We start from the raw sequence: 23,164 nt of genomic DNA on the forward strand, positions 1-23,164 counted from the left end.
ACAGGGGGTACCTGTTGATAAGTGATGCCATATTAGTGGATTGGGCACACACAACACAAATGTACAGAGAAGTGGAATCGTCAAACTCTAATCGTTTAGCCAAAGAAAACATGTTTTAAAGGGGGATGCTAAGCAAAAATTCCCAAGTGACTTCTAATTGAAGGCTTAATATTAGGTCAAATGGCTTAGTAAGCTCTCATGTGAGCAAAATGTTCACTTTACTTTGTGCTTCGACACATCAAAATCAATGCAAATTACAGTCTTCAAGTCCAGTGACTTAATGCCCTCAGGAGGGCCAACTCACAAGGAGAGTGTTGGAACAGTTGATGTGATGAAACCTATGGGTCATTTCTATATCCAGTGTTATGTATATTAAATATGCCAACCCGAGATGGCAGCCAGACACGCATGCACAGTATGGCCACAGAACAACCCTTCTTGTGAAAGATCCCTGCTCATTCCTGCCTAAAGTGTACACATTTGGTCTATGAGGGTGGAGAATGCGGGCACATAATCAGAAAAATTCAACCAGGCCCCAAGAACCCTCTGTCTGGAAATGTTTAACAGAGTTGGGGGGGGGGGGGGGGGGGGGTTGTAGCCATAAGATAATTGCCAAATCAGGTAAACGTTCTCTCGTGTCCTCTTCACCTTTAGTTTTAACTAGGGAAATATTTTTAGGTCATGGTTAGTGAAGTATAAAGGACATAAAAAATGATAGCTTCAGCAACATACACCTCCGCCCAGTGACCCAAATTTTGTGCCCTTTCACTGTCTGCTGTGTTAAATATAGGCTGATTCCTTGAAGTTTGTGTTGTGTGCAGTTGGGGTTCCAAAGTCTGGTATCTGGCACATGCAGCCTCTGAGTGTTCCTTACTGCCAATTGCCGGGGAATTGTATTACAGCCAACTGGCCCAGTACACTTCACTTTGAAAGAATTCTGCAAGTCAGCTTCTATTGATGCTGCAGTCCATATTCATTCTTACAGTTTTCCTGGGGCACTGTTGCTAGCAGCAGCTTGTTTGTGTTGGATGCTTGTGTTAGCATTTGGGGCTCAGAAGTTGTTACCAAGTGCATTATATATCACTTTTTCCACATTGTTATGTTACAGCCTTATTTCAAAATGGATTAAATTAATTATTTTACTCAAAATTCTACAAACAATACCCCATAATGACAATGCAAAAGAAGTAGGTTTGAAATATTTGCAAATTTCTTAAAAAAAAGGTGACTACAGCACCTACAGCGACCAACAGGCAGGTACAGGCAGTCCTCCAGTACCAGGCCGGATCAGATCCGCTGAGGTATCCTAGTCTGGCATACAAAGAGACGACATCGCTAGAGATAGAAACCACTCTAGTTCAGTTCTAATGATAATCTCCTCTAAGTCCCAACCCAAACAAGGTGTACTGAGTGATTAATGCCAGCAGGAGGACTCTGGTTTGTCCTTTCCATGTTGAGGACCAGTTATTGTTAGTGCTGACCGCACCAATATATCTATCAGGGACATGGGAGATACAAGAATATGTACTTTAAGTATGGTGCTCTGATTTGTGACCCTTTTCTTGTGATGTTATCCAGGGAGTTTTGAGTGGATCGCTAAGGTGGATCACACTTCCCCCTTCCTTTATCAGGTGGATGGGAGTGGAGCTAGCTGCGGGGAGACCAGCACCTAGCACGGTGTAGCCGGAGCCTGGGGATGAGTGCAAGAATCAGCATGTCGCCTGTCCAGCCAAGGGGATTGCTGCTTCCCTGCAGATAGACTTTGGAGGCGGCACCATTGCTACGGATGAGCCTCATTCTTCACCTCCAGGTACGCAGGAAAGGCTGTCAGGTAACCTGTATGCGGCCCAATGATTTGTAATTGTGGCACTGACTACACCACCTTTCTCTTCATTTCTTGTACAGTAGCCACAGGAAATGGAGGAAGGGGGTTAACCTAACAGGGTCATAAAAATAAATAAAATCATTACAGAAATATTGATCTCTTTATATAAAACCAAAAAGGTGGTACTTAGCCACAGTGGAAAAAGGATAGAGTAGCTCTGTCCACTGCAACTACGCAGTCATCCTTTTTAAAGAACTGCGGGCCAGTGTTCCCCCGAACTCTCTCATTACATAATTGCACTCATAAAGTGCAATTATACTAAAGTATGATAAATGATTGTGTTTAGATCATTAGACTATTGAAGAAGTTGTAAGCCACAAGCAGGAACTCCACCCATAGATGGTTACCCTTGACACAAGCTTCATCCATTAGATCAGGGGTTTCCAGACTATGGCCCTCCAGTTGTTCAGGAACTATGCCTAGCCATGTCTGTGAATGTCAGAGTTTTACAATGCCTCATGGGATGTGTAGTTCCACAACAGCTGGAGAGCCGTAGTCCGAAGATAAAACTGATAGGGGCTAGAGGGTGCCTCTAAAGAACGGCTGCATTAAGGGATGCTCAGACCAACTTTGTATAAATAATCAAAAATTCTTTATTGAGGATCAAAATGACACATAGTCTGAGAATTACCCCCCACATAGGGGAACAGTGTACAAATACCGACAGATATGAAATATAAATGACAACACACAAGACATATAAAACCAAAAAATTTCACACATACGAGGCCGGCCTCACACACACACTGGAAGATCAGACCAGCAGTAGCCAGAGTGAGCTGCATGTATTCCCACCGGGAATATCTGAATGCTGCTGTCTCATTGGTTTGCTGGTCGGCATGCCACAGTGATATATAGTACCTGGTAATGAATAACCAAGACTGCTACACCAATAGTTCAAAAGGTCATGGACTTCATAATTTGACCCAATATCTTGTCAACCCTGTACTTCAAAATTACTAATCAAATGGTAATTCTAGAGTCCATTGACAGAGAAGCACCAATAATCTACTGGAATGCAGGTTTGAGCCTATACACTTCTGCTATAATTGAAAGATCTGTGGGCTCCAAATTTTCAACATGATTTCACCATAAAGGGAGAAGCATCTAAAAGAATGTCTGCACACCAAGTAATATGGGCTGTTTGGAAAGCCAATCCTGGAAATGGATAATGGCTGGTAGTCTTGAAGGGATAAAGTTCAGATCCTCCAGAGTAATGGTTTGCACAGTCAGGCCAACATGAAACCCCTTATGGCAGAAAGTCTCTTGCTACAGTAGTGAATATAGGTGCGGGAGCAAGGGAGAGACGCAGTATAATGGAAGGACTGGGCAGGCTCACACCGTGCATGGGCTGCATACCATATTGGTCAATTTGGCCATTGGCCTGGCAGTGGCCGTGAGGCATATAAACATTGTATGACTGGGTCAGCCTGGTGGTCACAGCCTTTTCTCTATCCCCTTATCAACGATTGCTTATGCTCACCGTTCGTTGGAGGTATTTGAATAGAAAGACTTCTGTTCATCTCCTTGGAGTATTCTAAAAATGAAGGCCCGATGCTGAAGGTTCCGCTCCGGCAGACCACGAGGAGATGGCGTGTTCCGGTATTAGCAAGTGAACAGCGCTGTGGGCGGGAGCTGGAACGCAGCGGTGGCTCTTCCGGGTGGTGTGTTGCCGGCGTGTGACGTCAACGCGTTTCACGTGCGTGACGCACGCTTCGTCAGGACGTCATTGGAACGTGAGGGAAGTAAATAAATAGGGAAATAGCCTGATTGGTGAATACTATCAGGTGGCAGTGTTGCAGACATTCCTCTATGGCGACTTCCCACATAATTAAAAACCGGATGGAGTGGCTCCATCATGTGGTAAAAAATAGGTAATGCATAATGTTAAGTATTCATTTAACAGTTATGGCGTGGCTCCAGAGCGATCAGTGGCGGCTCTCCAGACAACTAAGTATTACTTAAAAGCATAGTTAAAGACCAGACTCAATCGATATAGGAAATGTCCCATTGACCCTGCATTTTATTGGATAGCTTTGATACTTTTGGCTTTTAAAGCCCATTCAGCCAATCACATTGTCGTTAGTCGTATGACACATGCGACTTGGAAGTATCAATACACCAATTAGACAGATGCCAAAATTAATGAATGGTATGAGAAAGCTATTTTTTGAAAAAGCTATTTTCCAAAACTCAAAATATTTATCACTTTGAACTAAGAAATTACTAGGCAACTAAAACATAGGCGTTTATTTGGTTTAAGATTTTAAGATTTTTTAGATTTTTTAGAAGGAGGAGTTTGACCTACCCTATACTGAGAGCTCTTGAACCATACTTTCATAGAATGGCCTGGATGGTATACTAAATGGCATTTTTTTTGCCTAAATTGCCCATGACTGAGGTTCATATAAATATATATATATATAGATAGAAGGTAATTACCCTATTTCTTAAAGAACATATAGAATTTCAGTCATACGGCCATTAAATTAACGGAAATATCGTGTGGAACATTGGGAGATTTGGGAGAAATTAACAGATAGAACAGGGTGTAACAGATAACCTGACACCCTCTATTACGATATTCGACGACAAAGTATCACATGATATAGTTGGTTATGCTCTCCATCAGATGGCTGTATGTTGACGCTGATAGCTCTAAGGCTCAAGAAATATACTGAGACTCATGTCAGTATTTAGACCTAGAGGTGCCAGCGTCTGGAGGCGAAAAATCCACGCCTTCTCCTCTTTTAGGAGGACCTTATCGAAATCACCTCTCCTAGGTGATATCTTTAAGGCCCAGAAGCCCATTACTTTTAAACCGGAGGGATCACCGTTGTGTTTTTCGGCGAAATGTAAGCCAATAGGGGTCTCTTCCTTAAGGCGTACACTTTTCAAATGCTCCCCTATTCTGATACGCAACTGCCGTTTGGTCTTACCAACATACATTTTATGACATGGACATTGTATAATATATAATACTCGGGAGGTAGAGCAGTTTATGAAGGACTCAACTCTATATGTCACTTTTGCTTGTGAATCTGTGTAGACCTGTGATTTTATCACATGGCTGCAAATCTGACAGTGACCACAAGGGTACATTCCTCTTAGAGGTTGTAATTCAGTAAGCCAGTTGGTTTTGGTGGTGCGGGTAAACTCAGATCGCACCAAGTGGTCACCGAGATTTGTGGCTCTTCTAGCCGTTAATAGTGGACGTGGGCCCACTATATTTTTTAGTTGTTCGTTATTTTGTAATATGTGCCAGTGTGATTGAAGGATATGTCTCACCTCATTCCACTGGCTACCATATTTAGTGATTAAGCGCGGTAAATTAGAATTTTCAAGTTTTGGCTTATTTTGAATCAAGAGCTCATTTCTATCCCTAGCAGCTGCCTTCCTTCTTGCCCTTCTGATAACTCGGTGTGAGTATCCTCTCTCACGAAATCTCGCATACAGCTCTCTAGATTCTTGTAGATAATCCTCACCCAATGAACAATTACGCTTTATGCGGATATATTGTCCCACAGGGATCCCCCTTATTAAGCTGGTTGGGTGATGACTGTCTGCCCTGAGGAGGGTATTGGCAGCTGTTGGTTTACCAAAGGTGGTAGTCACTAATTTTCCATTTTTAAGCTCTATATTTAGGTCCAAAAAAGAAATAATTTTCTTATCGACTATATGAGTCAACCGGATGTTGCGCTGATTAGAGTTGAGATCCGTCATAAACTGCTCTAGCTCGAGTGGTGTACCTGCCCACACCATGAGCACATCGTCTATGTACCTCAGCCAGATCAATGCGTGGCTGAGGTACATAGGCGAGGTGTACACCACCTCTTCCTCCCACATGCCAAGATGTAGGCATGCGTACGACGGTGCCCATGGGGCACCCATGGCTGTCCCTCTGATTTGCTGATAAAAATAGTTGGAAAATTGAAAGACATTATTGAGAAGGGAGAATTCAAGCAATTCCAAAAGGAATTCATTTTGTGAGCCCTGCAATGGAAATTTCTGTTCAAGAAAATGATATACTGATAGAAGCCCCCAAGGATGGGGGATAGAGGTATAGAGGGATTCAACGTCTATACCGACAAGTAGTACTTCCATATTGAATTCAAGATCACGGATCTTGTTCAGGATGTCCCCCGTATCTCTCACATACGAGGGAAGGTCGAGAACAAGATCCTTGATCAAGGAATCCAGATATTTGCCAATCCTATCCAAAGGGCCCCCACAAGCAGACACAATAGGACAAAGGAGGCAAAGACAAAGAAAGAGAAAAAACAGGAGGTCAGGGAAATGTCTGGGAACAGAGAACCAGACCACGCAATCGTCGGTAATAATTAATTCTTTGCAGTCCTCAAACAGTGAAAAAGCTCCTCCCCAGCCAATTATTGAAAGATCTGATGATCCTAAAATCATCAACCTGTCCAACTTTGTTCTAAATGAATCCCATATTTCTGTACTGATTAAAGGTCTTTCTTTCTCACCCACCTCCTGCATGGACCATTTCGAGGTATATAAAGACTTATGTCTTTACCTCCGGAAAGTGTATTACAGGTTGGTTCATGCAGGAGATGGGACGACTTCAAAGGAAGCACAAATGAATATCAAAGAAGCAGAAGCCCTGTCAGTGTTAGAGTCATTATTAGACGAAGCCGGTGAGTTCTCGGATGAGGATGAAGTCCCACCAGACGATGATGGTTTGAGAAAGAGCAGTATTTATATACGCTCAACTAAGATGCCCAAATTTTGCACTAACAAGTGGCTAAACTCCTTCCTATTGCTGGTGGAGGAAGATCTCAAACGGGTCAACTGGGACTCACTCTCATCCGACAATCTCACACGGGAGGAAAGAACTGCGTTGCGAGATCTTAAAAAAGCTAGCGACCTCGTCATTAAAAAAAGTGACAAAGGGGGTAATGTAGTGTTGCTAACAGCCGATAATTATGAAAGGGAAGTAAAACGTCTTTTATCAGATGACAATACCTACAAAAAACTGCAGCAAAACCCACTACCCGAGTTAGTAAAAAACATCAATGAAAAACTCCAATTCGCTTTTGAAGCTGGACTCATTACCACCAAGGAAAAACAGTATCTCCAGGTTTCGGAATATAACATACCAACAATTTATGTTATACCAAAAATACACAAAAATCCGGTTGACCCCCCGGGCAGACCTATTGTGTCTGCTTGTGGGGGCCCTTTGGATAGGATTGGCAAATATCTGGATTCCTTGATCAAGGATCTTGTTCTCGACCTTCCCTCGTATGCGAGAGATACGGGGGACGTCCTGAACAAGATCCGTGATCTTGAATTCAATATGGAAGTACTACTTGTCGGTATAGACGTTGAATCCCTCTATACCTCTATCCCCCATCCTTGGGGGCTTCTATCAGTATATCATTTTCTTGAACAGAAATTTCCATTGCAGAGCTCACAAAATGAATTCCTTTTGGAATTGCTTGAATTCTCCCTTCTCAATAATGTCTTTCAATTTTCCAACTATTTTTATCAGCAAATCAGAGGGACAGCCATGGGTGCCCCATGGGCACCGTCGTACACATGCCTACATCTTGGCATGTGGGAGGAAGAGGTGGTGTACACCTCGCCTATGTACCTCAGCCACGCATTGATCTGGCTGAGGTACATAGACGATGTGCTCATGGTGTGGGCAGGTACACCACTCGAGCTAGAGCAGTTTATGACGGATCTCAACTCTAATCAGCGCAACATCCGGTTGACTCATATAGTCGATAAGAAAATTATTTCTTTTTTGGACCTAAATATAGAGCTTAAAAATGGAAAATTAGTGACTACCACCTTTCGTAAACCAACAGCTGCCAATACCCTCCTCAGGGCAGACAGTCATCACCCAACCAGCTTAATAAGGGGGATCCCTGTGGGACAATATATCCGCATAAAGCGTAATTGTTCATTGGGTGAGGATTATCTACAAGAATCTAGAGAGCTGTATGCGAGATTTCGTGAGAGAGGATACTCACACCGAGTTATCAGAAGGGCAAGAAGGAAGGCAGCTGCTAGGGATAGAAATGAGCTCTTGATTCAAAATAAGCCAAAACTTGAAAATTCTAAATTTACCGCGCTTAATCACTAAATATGGTAGCCAGTGGAATGAGGTGAGACATATCCTTCAATCACACTGGCACATATTACAAAATAACGAACAACTAAAAAATATAGTGGGCCCACGTCCACTATTAACGGCTAGAAGAGCCACAAATCTCGGTGACCACTTGGTGCGATCTGAGTTTACCCGCACCACCAAAACCAACTGGCTTACTGAATTACAACCTCTAAGAGGAATGTACCCTTGTGGTCACTGTCAGATTTGCAGCCATGTGATAAAATCACAGGTCTACACAGATTCACAAGCAAAAGTGACATATAGAGTTGAGTCCTTCATAAACTGCTCTACCTCCCGAGTATTATATATTATACAATGTCCATGTCATAAAATGTATGTTGGTAAGACCAAACGGCAGTTGCGTATCAGAATAGGGGAGCATTTGAAAAGTGTACGCCTTAAGGAAGAGACCCCTATTGGCTTACATTTCGCCGAAAAACACAACGGTGATCCCTCCGGTTTAAAAGTAATGGGCTTCTGGGCCTTAAAGATATCACCTAGGAGAGGTGATTTCGATAAGGTCCTCCTAAAAGAGGAGAAGGCGTGGATTTTTCGCCTCCAGACGCTGGCACCTCTAGGTCTAAATACTGACATGAGTCTCAGTATATTTCTTGAGCCTTAGAGCTATCAGCGTCAACATACAGCCATCTGATGGAGAGCATAACCAACTATATCATGTGATACTTTGTCGTCGAATATCGTAATAGAGGGTGTCAGGTTATCTGTTACACCCTGTTCTATCTGTTAATTTCTCCCAAATCTCCCAATGTTCCACACGATATTTCCGTTAATTTAATGGCCGTATGACTGAAATTCTATATGTTCTTTAAGAAATAGGGTAATTACCTTATATCTATATTTATATGAACCTCAGTCATGGGCAATTTAGGCAAAAAAATGCCATTTAGTATACCATCCAGGCCATTCTATGAAAGTATGGTTCAAGAGCTCTCAGTATAGGGTAGGTCAAACTCCTCCTTCTAAAAAATCTAAAAAATCTTAAAATCTTAAACCAAATAAACGCCTATGTTTTAGTTGCCTAGTAATTTCTTAGTTCAAAGTGATAAATATTTGGAGTTTTGGAAAATAGCTTTTTCAAAAAATTGCTTTCTCATACCATTCATTAATTTTGGCATCTGTCTAATTGGTGTATTGATACTTCCAAGTCGCATGTGTCATACGACTAACGACAATGTGATTGGCTGAATGGGCTTTAAAAGCCAAAAGTATCAAAGCTATCCAATAAAATGCAGGGTCAATGGGACATTTCCTATATCGATTGAGTCTGGTCTTTAACTATGCTTTTAAGTAATACTTAGTTGTCTGGAGAGCCGCCACTGATCGCTCTGGAGCCACGCCATAACTGTTAAATGAATACTTAACATTATGCATTACCTATTTTTTACCACATGATGGAGCCACTCCATCCGGTTTTTAATTATGTGGGAAGTCGCAATAGAGGAATGTCTGCAACACTGCCACCTGATAGTATTCACCAATCAGGCTATTTCCCTATTTATTTACTTCCCTCACGTTCCAATGACGTCCTGACGAAGCGTGCGTCACGCACGCGAAACGCGTTGACGTCACACGCCGGCAACACACCACCCGGAAGAGCCACCGCTGCGTTCCAGCTCCCGCCCACAGCGCTGTTCACTTGCTAATACCGGAACACGCCATCTCCTCGTGGTCTGCCGGAGCGGAACCTTCAGCTTCGGGCCTTCATTTTTAGAATACTCCAAGGAGATGAACAGAAGTCTCTCTATTCAAAGACCTCCAATGAACGGTGAGCATAAGCAATCGTTGATAAGGGGATAGAGAAAAGGCTGTGACCACCAGGCTGACCCAGTCATACAATGTTTATATGCCTCACGGCCACTGCCAGGCCAATGGCCAAATTGACCAATATGGTATGCAGCCCATGCACGGTGTGAGCCTGCGCAGTCCTTCCATTATACTGCGTCTCTCCCTTGCTCCCGCACCTATATTCACTACTGTAGCAAGAGACTTTCTGCCATGTTGGCCTGACTGTGCAAACCATAACTCTGGAGGATCTGAACTTCATCCCTTCAAGACTACCAGCCATTATCCATTTCCAGGATTGGCTTTCCAAACAGCCCATATTACTTGGTGTGCAGACATTCTTTTAGATGCTTCTCCCTTTATGGTGAAATCATGTTGAAAATTTGGAGCCCACAGATCTTTCAATTATAGCAGAAGTGTATAGGCTCAAACCTGCATTCCAGTAGATTATTGGTGCTTCTCTGATAGTCTGTCAATAGACTCTAGAATTACCATTTGATTAGTAATTTTGAAGTACAGGGTTGACAAGATATTGGGTCAAATTATGAAGTCCATGACCTTTTGAACTATTGGTGTAGCAGTCTTGGTTATTCATTACCAGGCACTATATATCAGTGGTTCCCAAAGTGGGGGTCGCGACCCCCCGGGGGGTCGCGGAGTGGGGAGCGGGGGGTCGCGAGATGATTTACTAGAAATGCCAATGTCTACGACAGCCGACCCACCGCTGGACTACATTTCCCGGCGAGCACCGCCTCCACTGTTATTGTGGACAAGGCTGAGCCGATTGTTTCAACTTGCCGAATAATTCAACCTCCGACGTCACTTCCGCCGCGAGTACGAGCGGCTAGGAGATTTCCAATGGAACTTGCAATGCAATGCCTGGCCGCCAGAGTCCATGCCCGTGCACAGCGGCGAACACTGTGCACGAGAGTTGAAATTCTCGGCAAGAACTTTGTCCCTGGGTGACAGGGCAGGATGGAGGCCGGTAAGTTCCCCAGACAGAGAGGGGGGTACTGTGAAGTAGGTGGGGGAGGGGTAAGACTCGGGGGGGAGAGGGACCGGAATCATGTACGAATGTGTGGAGGACAGGACAATTAGATTATAAGCTTCTGGGCCTAGAATAGTTGCCTGTGCTGATATGCAGAGGAGCTAGGTGTGTGTAGGACAAGGCTGGACCAGTCCCAGGAGATAGGGGGACCCAGGACACATTACAACCAGGAGAAGTGCCCAGTGAGCTTTCCCTCCATGTCCTCTCCTCAGGGACCCCTCACTGGTCTCCACTATGGGGGACCCAGGACACATTACAACCAGGAGAAGTGCTCAGTGAGCCTTCCCTCCATGTCCTCTCCTCAGGGACCCCTCACTGGTCTCCACTATGGCCCTCCCTGTGCTGATATACAGAGGAGCTAGGTGTGTGTAGGACAAGGCTGGGCCATTCCAAGGAAATAGGGGGACCCAGGACACATTACAACCAGACCCCTCACTGGTCTCCACTATCTTCCCTCCCTGTGCTGGTCCATAATTTGTTAATAAAATAGCCTGGCTTAGAGATTGTGTTCCTTTTTGTTTTAGCTCTGTCAGTATGTAACCAAATCGCAAATCTTACATACGAGGGGGAGGGGGAGGGGGAGGGGTCGCGGGTCGTCAGCAATCTAATATTGGGGGTCGCGGTCTGAAAAGTTTGGGAACCCCTGCTATATATCACTGTGGCATGCCGACCAGCAGACCAATGAGACAGCAGCATTCAGATATTCCCGGTGGGAATACATGCAGCTCACTCTGGCTACTGCTGGTCTGATCTTCCAGTGTGTGTGTGAGGCCGGCCTCGTATGTGTGAAATTTTTTGGTTTTATATGTCTTGTGTGTTGTCATTTATATTTCATATCTGTCGGTATTTGTACACTGTTCCCCTATGTGGGGGGTAATTCTCAGACTATGTGTCATTTTGATCCTCAATAAAGAATTTTGATTATTTATACAAAGTTGGTCTGAGCATCCCTTAATGCAGCCGTTCTTTAGAGGCACCCTCTAGCCCCTATCAGTTTTATTCTCTAGTAAATTTTGGCTGCGGTGGCTCCCCACTTACCATTTGAGACCCTTTTGGATTACCACTGGGTCCCTTGACGGGTCTGTGCCCAGGTATACAGGACACAGCAGTCTCTATTTTGGGTGCCCTTTTTCGTAGTCCGAAGATCCCTGCATTAGATCATCCATCTAAGTTGAGCATGGCACTGTGCTGGAAAAAGCCCTGCTGCATATTGCAGATGAATTAAATGATTCCTGAACTGAGAAATCATGGAGGCTGTTATTGCTAACCTCTCCCAAAATGCTATCTTCCCAGCAGTAGAGGTACTAGTTGCAAACAGTACCGATGTCTGAGCATCAGTATTCCTGGACCTTTCTTTGCTTTCAACCTGAGGATGCTGACAAGTCTCCCCATTGTGGCTATGTGGGGGACCCTTCTTCCCTCTCTTCTACTTCCCTCTCTTCTACTTCCCCTCTTTCTTCTCACTCTTCTTCTTTCTTCTAACTTTCTGTGGTCCCGTTTTTAACTTAATTTTTCATTTCTTGTTTTGGGCTCTGATGGGGGGGGGGGAGTATGGATAGGTGTTTTTTTCCAGCAGCAGTTCTCCGCAGTGCGCGGAGTCAGGTGGTAGATCTATACTGAACAAATCATTTACCTAGGTATATATGTTTTTAGTACATCAACATAAGAAGTTAACTATAAGGTTTCATGTACACAAACTGTTAGACAGGTTAATTTGGTTGGTAAGCAGACTGGCTAGCAGATTGAACTGGGAATTTTACCTTTGTTTGTTTCATGTGTGGAGCCCTTCCATGTGTTCTTTGCTATGAAGGCCAGTAATAGGTGGGGGCAGTGGCCATTTTGTTTGTTGTTAATGTGTACTGGTGAGTGGACATACTGGATGCCTTTGCTGTAATACCATCAGCTGGGCTTCCATTATGCCCCCAATTACCTTTCAGAGGAGGGATGGGCCACCTCCAGGCTCACCTGCCCCATATCTATCCATTCGCTTGCATGTGCTTCCACTGTGAAGGCTCTTATAAATTCATTAGAGTAGGACTGTAGGTAATACAGGGAGCCGTGGAGTGGCCCTGCAGCTTTCACATGCGTTTGCAAATGTGTGTTAACTAAACCCCTGTTTTGACGCAAACTGTTAGACAGGTTAATTTGGTTGGTAAGCAGACTGGCTAGCAGATTGAACTGGGAATTTTACCTTTGTTTGTTTCATGTACACAGGACCTTTGAAAACCTCTCTTGAACACTGGAACTTTACAGCTAGTAACCAACGGTTAAAAACGTGAGTTTTGCCGTGTTTACATGCCGCGTTTACATTGTAAAATGGTCAGAAATGTATCTCCATTCAAAACACCTATAAACTAAACGCTTATAAATGCGAGCTGCCGCGTTTAGACATGTTTTGCATGCTGTTACAAGCATTTGGGGTTTCAAATGCCAATAAACCGCCGTCTGAACGCACATTTTTTGCTTTAAAAAAAAGGCCACTAAACGACTATAAACGTCTCAGTGTACATCAATCTGTTAACATTCTATGAGGAGGTGAGCTGTGAGCTAGATTGGGGGAGACCAGTGGATGTGGTGTACCTGGATTTTGCTAAGGCATTTGATACAGTTCCCCACAAGCGCTTAATTTATAAAATAAGGTCTGCAGGCATCGACCACAAGGTTTGCTCTTTGATACGGAACTGGTTTAAAGGACGTGTACAAAGGGTGGTAATAAATAGCGCATACTCAGACTGGTCTAGGGTGGTAAGTGGGGTCCCTCGAGGCTCAGCCCTGGGACCAACCTTGTTCAATTTATTCATAAACAGCATTGAGGATGGGATCATTAGCTCGATATCAGTTTTTGCGGATGACACAAAATTGGGCAGGGAAATAACTTCACAACATGAGGCAGATATCTTACAGAATGACCTGAACCAAATAACAGAGTGGGCAACTACATGGCAAATTAGGTTTAAATGTGGAGAAGTGTAAGGTTTTGCACTTGGGGACTAAAAACATAAAATCACAATACACTTTAGGGGGGGAACCCTTGGGGGAATCAAAAATGGAGAAAGATCTGGGAGTCTTAGTAGAGGATAGACTTGGCAATAGCATGCAATATCAAGCTGCTGCTGCCAAAGCTGGCAGAATATTAGCATGCATAAAGAAGGGGATATATTCCAGAGATAAAACTATAATCCTACCACTTTATAAAACCCTGGTCCAACCGCATCTGGAGTATTCTGTCCAGTTCTGGTCACCAATCCTCAGGAGGGATGTGTTGGAGCTGGAGAGAGTCCAGAGAAGGGCAACTAAACTAATTAGGGGATTGGATGACCTGAATTATGAAGAGCGTTTACAATCGCTTGATTTATTCTCCCTGGAGAAGAGACGCCTGAGAGGAGACATGATAGCAATTTATAAAATACCTCAATGGTGATCTCAGCATAGAAAAAAAACTATTCAGTCCCAAGGATTGCATGAGGACACAATGCGATTAGAGGAGAAGCGTTTTAACCTCAGGCAACGCAGGTGGATCTTTACTGTTAGGGCTACAAAATTGTGGAATTTACCACAAGAGGTAGTTTCTGCGGGAAGTATGGCTACATTCAAAAGACTCTTGGACATACAGTCAGGTCCATAAATATTGGGACATCGACACAATTGTAATCTTTTTGGCTCTATACACCACCACAATGGATTTGAAATTAAACAAACAAGATGTGCTTTAACTGCAGACTTTCAGCTTTAATTTGAGGCTATTTACATCCAAAATGTAATGGGACAGATTAACAATCATAAATAAAACTTTCACTTTTTAATACTTGGTTGCAAATCCTTTGCAGTTAATTACAGCCTGAAGTCAGGAACACAGACATCACCAGATGCTGGGTTTCATCCATGGTGATGCTCTGTCAGGCCTCTACTGCAACTGTCTTCAGTTCCTGCTTGTTCTTGGGGCATTTTCCCTTCAGTTTTGTCTTCAGCAAGTGAAATGCATGCTCAATCGGATTCAGGTCAGGTGATTGACTTGGCCATTGCATAACATTCCAGTTCTTTTCCTTAAAAAACTCTTTGGTTGCTTTCGCAGTATGCTTCGAAACATTGTCTATCTGCACTGTGAAGCGCCGTCCAATGAGTTCTGAAGCATTTGGCTGAATATGAGCAGATAATATTGCCCGAAACACTTCAGAATTCATCCTGCTGCTTTTGTCAGCAGTCACATCATCAATAAATACAAGAGAACCAGTTCCATTGGCAGCCATACACTACCACCACCATGCTTCACTGATGAGGTGGTATGCTTTGGATCATGAGCAGTTCCTTTCCTACTCCATACTCTTCTTCCCATCACTTTGGTACAAGTTGATCTTGGTCTCATCTGTCCATAGGATGTTGTTCCAGAACTGTGAAGGTTCTTTTAGATGTTGTTTGGCAAACTCTAATCTGGCCTTCTTGTTTTTGAGGCTCGCCAATGGTTTACATCTTGTGGTGAACCCTCTGTATTCACTCTGGTGAAGTCTTCTCTTGATTGTTGACTTTGACACACATACACCTACCTCCTGGAGAGTGTTCTTAATCTGGCCAATTGTTGTGAAGAGGGTTTTCTTCACCAGGGAAAGAATTCTTCGGTCATCCACCACAGTTGTTTTCCGTGGTGTTCCGGGTCTTTTGGTGTTGCTGAGCTCACCAATGCGTGTGTTCTTTTTAAGGATGTTCCAAACAGTTGATTTAGCCACACCTAATGTTTTTGCTATCTCTCTGATGGGTTTTTGTTTTATTTTTTCAGCCTAATGATGGCTTGCTTCACTGATGGTGACAGCTCTTTGGATCTCATGTTGAGAGTTGACAGCAACAGATTCCAAATGCAAATAGCACACTTGAAATTAACTCTGGACCTTTTATCTGCTCCTTGTATATGGGATAATGAGGGAATAACACACACCTGGCCATGGAACAGCTGAGTAGCCAATTGTCCCATTACTTTTGGTCCCTTAAAAAGTGGGAGGCACATATACAAACTGTTGTAATTCCTACACTGTTCATCTGATTTGGATGTAAATACCCTCAAATTAAAGCTGAAAGTCTGCAGTTAAATCACATCTTGTTTGTTTCATTTCAAATCCATTATAGAGCCAAAAAGATTAGGATTGTGTCGATGTCCCAATATTTATTGATCTGACTGTACATCTCAAGGATCAGAACATTAAGGGGTATGAGAAATGATTATGGCAACACACACCTACACAGGTTGAAATGGATAGACTATTGTCTTTATTCAACCTCTACTATGTAACTATGTACATGGACAGATAAGATAACACAGAGGAGTGTTCAGAGGCGGTTGAAAAAACGCTCAACTGCTCCTAAAAGTCAGTTTATCAGCAGCAGTGTACATGAGGCTAATTACCATTGGCTCAATTACTGACCAATGCTTTTACAGATCCAATTTCATCAAATTACACATTAAAGTGATATTAAAGTCTTGTTTGTTTTTTTAAAATAACCAGCATTTTATACTTGCCTGCTCTGTGCAGTTGGTTTTGCACAGAGCAGCCGAGATCCTCCTTTTTTCGGGTCCCCCACTGATGCTCATGGCTCCTCCCGGGTGCCCCCAGAGCAGAGGCACTCGAGCAGGCGCGCTTCTGACCTGCGTCTGTTAGTCCATTAACACACGGAGTCGCGGCTTGGCCCTGCCCCATTCATCTCCTGATTGGCTCACTGGCTGTGATAGACAGCAGCGGGAGCCAATGGCTCCCGCTGCTGACAAAAGCCAATCAGGAGTGCGAGTCCCCAGAGAGGCAAGGCTCTCGTGGACATTGCTGGATCAAGAGGGGGCTCATGTAAGTATTAGGGGGTCTGGGGGGGGGGCTGCTGCAAACAGAATGCATGAAGGTAAAAAACCTAGAGCCTTTAGAACCACTTTAAGGATTGAAATCTATCCAATAACGTGTTTTTGATAAAAAAAAAAGAAATGTATCCAATAACATTGCAAATTCTCCCCAAATCTGCTACATGTCACCCAATCATATAAAAGGGTTATTTTAGACATTAGTCATTCCATGTGACCTAGGGAATGAAGTAGATGTATCAGGTAAGGGTAGACTTTCCATAACATGGCGGACATCTCCCATAAGAGTTTAATTAAACTCATCCTAAAATGGCCGCTGGAATTTGTACCAACAGATTACCAGAAATCAGAGTGCAAGTCAACAGTCTAGAACACGACTGAACATGTTTCTATAACAGCGGTAGAAAGAATACCAAATCATAGTCTATATGTATTGATCATATAGAGGAACCCTGTGTAAATATAATGACTTCTCATTCATCTACATAAGAGTCTCATCTTGTACTGTATGCACTTTAGCTGTCATAAGTTTCACGAATATTATTTTCATATCCCACAGATTACATAATAATAAGAATGGTATGTGTGTTGTCCAGCTATGACCGCAATAGAGTGGGCAGGTGCTCCCAGCTATGACTACAATAGAGCGGGCAGGGGCTCCCAGAATCCACCACACATGGGCTTTAAGCCCCCAGTTTGTTCAGAGGGCGAAAACTGCTTCCACCGTAGAGTTGTCGGTGACCCCAACTAATCACAATATGTAGACCCCCGCAAGTTCAAATGCTCCTCTACACAGCTGTTTCAAGCTTGGCTGTGATGCCTATTCGGCTGTTATTGTATCAGTAGCCATTCTGTGTTGCGCTGCTCTCACCATTTATGATCTATTGGCCCATATTGTATTATACTATATGGATTTGTTTTCTCACTACTCTTCTATATTTTCTCTTTTGTATTGAGATCTTGTGCTGAATGTCATTTTTGAAAACTTCTATAAATATTTTGTAAAAGAACATCAGTATTCCTGGCCAAATTTTCATGCATTTTTCACATAAGTTTAACGTACAAAAGTAAAATAAATTCTACTTCCCCCAAATGCAATTCCAATCTCTTCAAATGAACATTTCACTTGTGTAAAATACTGACAGGCAACACAGATTTCTGTATGCATTTACTCATCTTTATGAGAACAAGTTTGCAAAAGCATGACTTCTGACTATGCGTACAACTAAGCTAACATAAGCCTAGGTTTGACAAATTTGCTTTAAATCTAGAAAAAAATATATATTAAAAAAAAAAAGGCTAGCTGAAAAAGTTAGAACCCCCTTTTTTTTTTAACTACCGGTAAGTTTTTTTTTTCAACTACAAAGCCCCTTCTCCTTTGTAACCCCCTTAACACCCTAGAGAATAAAAATAGTGGTGATCTTTTACGTCATACGATATTACCACAAAGGTCTAGAAAACACAACATTTTAGTAAAAAACACAAGTTAATTTTAGAAGGCACAAAAATGCAACAAATTACCCAATTTTTGGTAAAATATAAAAGCCGAGGTTGCATGGAGTGAATAGATACCCAACATGTCAAACCCTAAATTTGTGTGTGCCCGTGAAATGACAACAAACTTCAGTAATCTAAATTTCCCATAGGCGACACTTTAAAAGCCCCCTATTTGTCATCAGTTTAGCATTACGCAGGAGGTCTGGCGCTGGAATTATTACTCTCATTCCAGATTTTCTGGTGTAGGCACCCTGACGCATGCGCTTTTGTTTGTACGTGCGTATAAGTGGGTTGTAACTTAATTTTTTTTAAAATTCAAATAATTTTTTTTATTACATAACGTAGGGATGACAAAAACCACAGTATGTGATTTTTTTTGGGCGACAGGTTCTCTTTAATGAGACATCCAGGGTTTAAAGACCCTGGATGTCTCCCTATGCTCCACTGAATGTAATGCAATGCACTGCATTACATTCTTTCCCAGCCTTTATAGCCAGGGGAAACTGTCAACGGGGGACCCGGAAATGACGCCATACACGTCACTTCCGGGTCAGCAAGACGAAGGGGATAAGAGCGGACAGGTGTCCATTCTCCCTCCCATGTACCTGGCAGAGATGACTCACCCTGCTGGGAGAACAAAATGGCTCCGCGGAAGGGAATCAATCGATTTTCATGGGTTTCAGGAAAGAAAATCGTGTGAATCTTCCAAATTTTCAGATGGAGCAAGTTAGGGAAATTCAATTTCATGGGCCTCAAATAAGTTGGTCCAGGCACATACAGTTCCAGAGGATTAGGTTACCATCAGCACCAGAGTGATGAAGCATAATCTGGAGCTGCATACCAATTCCTTATCGTGAAAAACAACTTTATTGTACCAGCACAAAAAACACTTGCCATCCAGCTGCCTGTTTCTACTCTAGATACCGGTTGCCCAACCTGCAATCCTTTTGTACTTTGTGTTCTGCCCTTGGACCCCACCCGTTAGTGGTTAGTTTTTTCCTGCCTAGCTTTTTCCTGCCTAGTTGCTCACTTGGGGACAATGAAAGAAAAATAGCGAAGGAAATCTATGGTCACAGCATACACTTTCATTTTATATAAACAGCATTGTAACAGCAATACAAACAATAGTTATTTTTGACAATTCAATATAAGCCTACATGAATGGACAAATCCCCCTGGGGGTATAGGTATCTGAGAGCCGCCACAGACAGCTGTCAGAATACCTAAACAATGGCTGCATCCAATTGAATGCTGTTCAGACAATTTTCTGCCAGGTTCCTTCAATTTTTCAATCAAAAGGATACAAGACAAGAAAGAGCGGAGAGGGTCACCTACAAAGCAAATTTTTGCCAGTTCTTGATGACATTTTTGCAGTGCGTGGCCAGCTAAGTGTGGGCCTTTAAAAATGTGAAGGGCCACACTTAAAGTGATACTAAACAGACTGTTTAATTTACATGGTCCCTTCTATTTCTGTATATGGATGATGGCACTGTAATTTAAAAGAAAAAAAAAAAAAAAGTAGCTTTTTCCTAATCGATACACAGGTGTCACATGACCCAGCCCTGTCCCAGCTTGTCTGCAGGGAAACATAAGCAGGAGGAGCTTCTAGTCCTCTGCTGCTGGTCACATGTTCAAAAAAAAAAAAAAAAAAACAGCCTTTGAATACAGAGTAAAAAAATTAATATCAATAAACTGTTTAAACTGACTGTGTCATGCCCCTCCAGCCTGTGTCATAGAATAAGGAGGAGGTGAAGCCTCCATTAATCTATGTGTAAAATCCCACACCCATTGTGTTTAGCTGGTTAGTGGGCATGGAGGTGGAGGAAGGGAGTGGGCTGTCATTTAGCACGGTGTAAATGCCCACATGTGTTACCCTATAGTCACATGGGCAGCTCAGATGTGATAGGGGGGAAATGCTCAGCATAGAATCTCACTGAAAACTGAGCATGTGCAGAGTTGCCACTACAGCTGCAAAATCAAAGCTGAATTGGGGACATAAACAGAAGGTGGAGATAGAGAACAGCAGGATTAACCAGGTTTTTTGCAGGATACAGAAAATAAATTTTAAAGTGACTGAGTGAGTAGGAACAGCATGTAAAACACCATTTGATAGTTTTTTATGATGTGGGTTTAGTGACATTTTAAGGGTACTTTAACTCACCTAAGTTGACCACCATTTCCCTAGATAAATATATGTGGAGATGCACCGCGCTAACGAAAATTTACAAAGCTGCCAGCACTACAATTGACATAAGATTGTCCATAAATCACATACAGAAAAGTGCAGCTCTAAAATATAAAGTGAATACATATACATGTGATGAAAACATGAAAATCATACAATGATATCACAAAAGGTGAGTCCATAATTCATATAACATGGTGAACAAATGTTGAAAACCACAAAGTGAAGCTGAAGTGTTTTGGTGTCCAGACTCATCAGTGAAGACAAACCCAGCACCAAAGTGAAAAGGCAAAATGAGCTCACCAGAAGGTATGGACCCAGATACCTTAAGGCCCGTACACACGATAAGAAAATCTGAAGGGAAATTTCGTCCGACGACCGATCTGCCGATTTTCGGATTGTTAGTATGGTGCTTTCGACAGCCGAATCCAACTTTTCGGCTGACAAAATCCTAATGTGCAGGCTATAAAATTGTTGTTGTCCGTAATACAACGTCCGAATTTCGTCTCATTAGTACAGATTTCGACGGAAAAAAATCTTAAGAGCAAGACTAGGCATGCTCAGAGATGAAAGAACACATACAAAGCAATTCAACACATGACATCACTTCTGAAGTAGAATTCTGTCATACGGGAAAATTCGTATGAAAAAAACCTCTTCACTTTCCACATCAGACTAGCATGCCACAAAAAACGGACGACAGATCTTTCGATAATCTGATCGTGTGTACGGGGCTTTACAGTAGATGGGTCAAACAAGCCAGAAAATCCTCCCAAAGGAGAAAAACTTGATCATGGATGGTGGTTGATAGTTGGGATTCTGGATTAGGTTGCCTTGGTCTCCAGATGGCACACTGATATAGAAAAAAAGCCAGAGCACACAAACATAATGTAAAACCACCTAATTAAAATGTATTCAAATGGTAAAAACACTAAAACATCTGTAGATAGCCAGCATGTATAAGTCCCGTTTCACACTGGGGCAACTTGTCAGGCGACTTACCCACCTGACAAGTCACGCTCCATTCAGTGCAATGGAACCGTTCTAATCGGAGCAACTCAAGTCGCTGCGACTTAGAAAAAGGTTCCTGCACTACTTTGGGGGCGACTTGCATTGACTTCTATTAGAGAATTTGTTTGCAAGTCACGCTGAACGGGGCGGCTTCAGAGTCAGGCGACTTTGAATCCGCCCCAGTGTGAACCCAGCCTTAATCAGAGTGATAGATTATTCCCTGTCATCTATCACTCTGATTTACACATGCTGGCTATCTACAGATATCTGAGTCCATACCTCCTGGTGAGCGCATTTGCCTTTTCACTTTGGTGCTAGGTTTGTCTTCACTGATGAGTCTGGACACTAGAACACTTCAGCTTCACTTTGTGGTTTTCAACGTTTGTTCACCATGTTATATGAATTATGGACTCACCTTTTGTGATATCATGGTAGGATTTTGATGTTTTCATCACAGTTATATGTATTCACTTTATATTAAGACCGCATTCACATTGATCCAACTTGGACAGCGACTTGTGAGCCTGACAAGTCGCGGTCCATCACGCTCCCGTTGTGTAGTACAGGTCCGGTTCTAATAGGAGCGACACAAGTCGCTCCGACTTAGAAAAAGGGTCCTGTACTACTTCGGGGCGACCTGGAGGCGACTTGCATAGACATTCATTTTATAAAGTCCGTGTAAGTCGCGCTGCACGCGACTTCACATGTCGCCCCCTAAGTCGGAGTGACGTAATGTGAACCGAGCCTTAGCGTTGCACTTTTCTGTATGTGATTTCCATTGACAAGACGATCTGAATGTAAACTTTTGACAGGAATAAGATTACCCAATTAAATATGGCAATAAAAAAAAAAAAAAAAATACGTATCACTAACGATGGGGCACAAAGTCAGCCAGTAAAAAATGCGTAGACGGCAAAACCATATTTACAGACCGATCGCTTTCACAGAGGCTCGGTATAAAAAATTCTGCCGGTAGTTTAATACTTTAGGGTGACATTTGTTTTCAGATATAGTGCCAAGCCCAGCTTCATTTGAAAGGAGGAGAAAGCCAGTGGTTTTTTTCTCTCTCTGCACGTTACTGCATACAAAGAAGCAGCATTGCGAACAGAAAAGTAAGCAGGGAAAAAAAAAAAATTGTGGCACAGCAGACAGACCCATTGACAAACACAACCGACAGCACTTCTATGTTTTCATTATGAAAAAGAGATTTCAAAAGGTTACAAAATATTTCAATTTACAGCAAATCCTGCACTCATATCTTAGATTATGAGAAAGGACAAATTACAGCATAGCACATGCCATCTTCTATTGTTATAGGTAACCTAAGAAAAAAAAAATAAACGCTCGGGAGTGGTCATACCAGAAATCTTAGTTTCTGAAAGCACTCTTTTCAATCTGCGCACTTCACAAGTTTTCTTTTAAAGACAATAGATTTAACAATCCGGTAAAGCTTGTGTGAATTGTTATTTGTTCAAAAGAAATTCACTTCTTCGGGGTAGTGATTCCTCAACAGCAGCAAAAGCAACAATGTATTATAGATATTGTGAAAGGAAAAAAAAAACAATAGTAGAAATGGTAATTCTATGTATGAAAAATAGATCTATAAGCTATTGTAACAAAATACACCACTCAACTTAAACATGATGGAAGTAAATAAATAAAAAATACAAAAAAGACAATTTTGCTTTGTAATTTAGACTCGTATCAAAAATACTACCAATTTATTCTGTATCCTAAAATACTGGCAGCAATATCCA

The sequence above is a fragment of the Pelophylax lessonae genome (assembly GCF_965119305.1).
Source record: "Pelophylax lessonae genome assembly, chromosome: 3".
NCBI classification, from domain to species: Eukaryota; Metazoa; Chordata; class Amphibia; order Anura; family Ranidae; genus Pelophylax; species Pelophylax lessonae.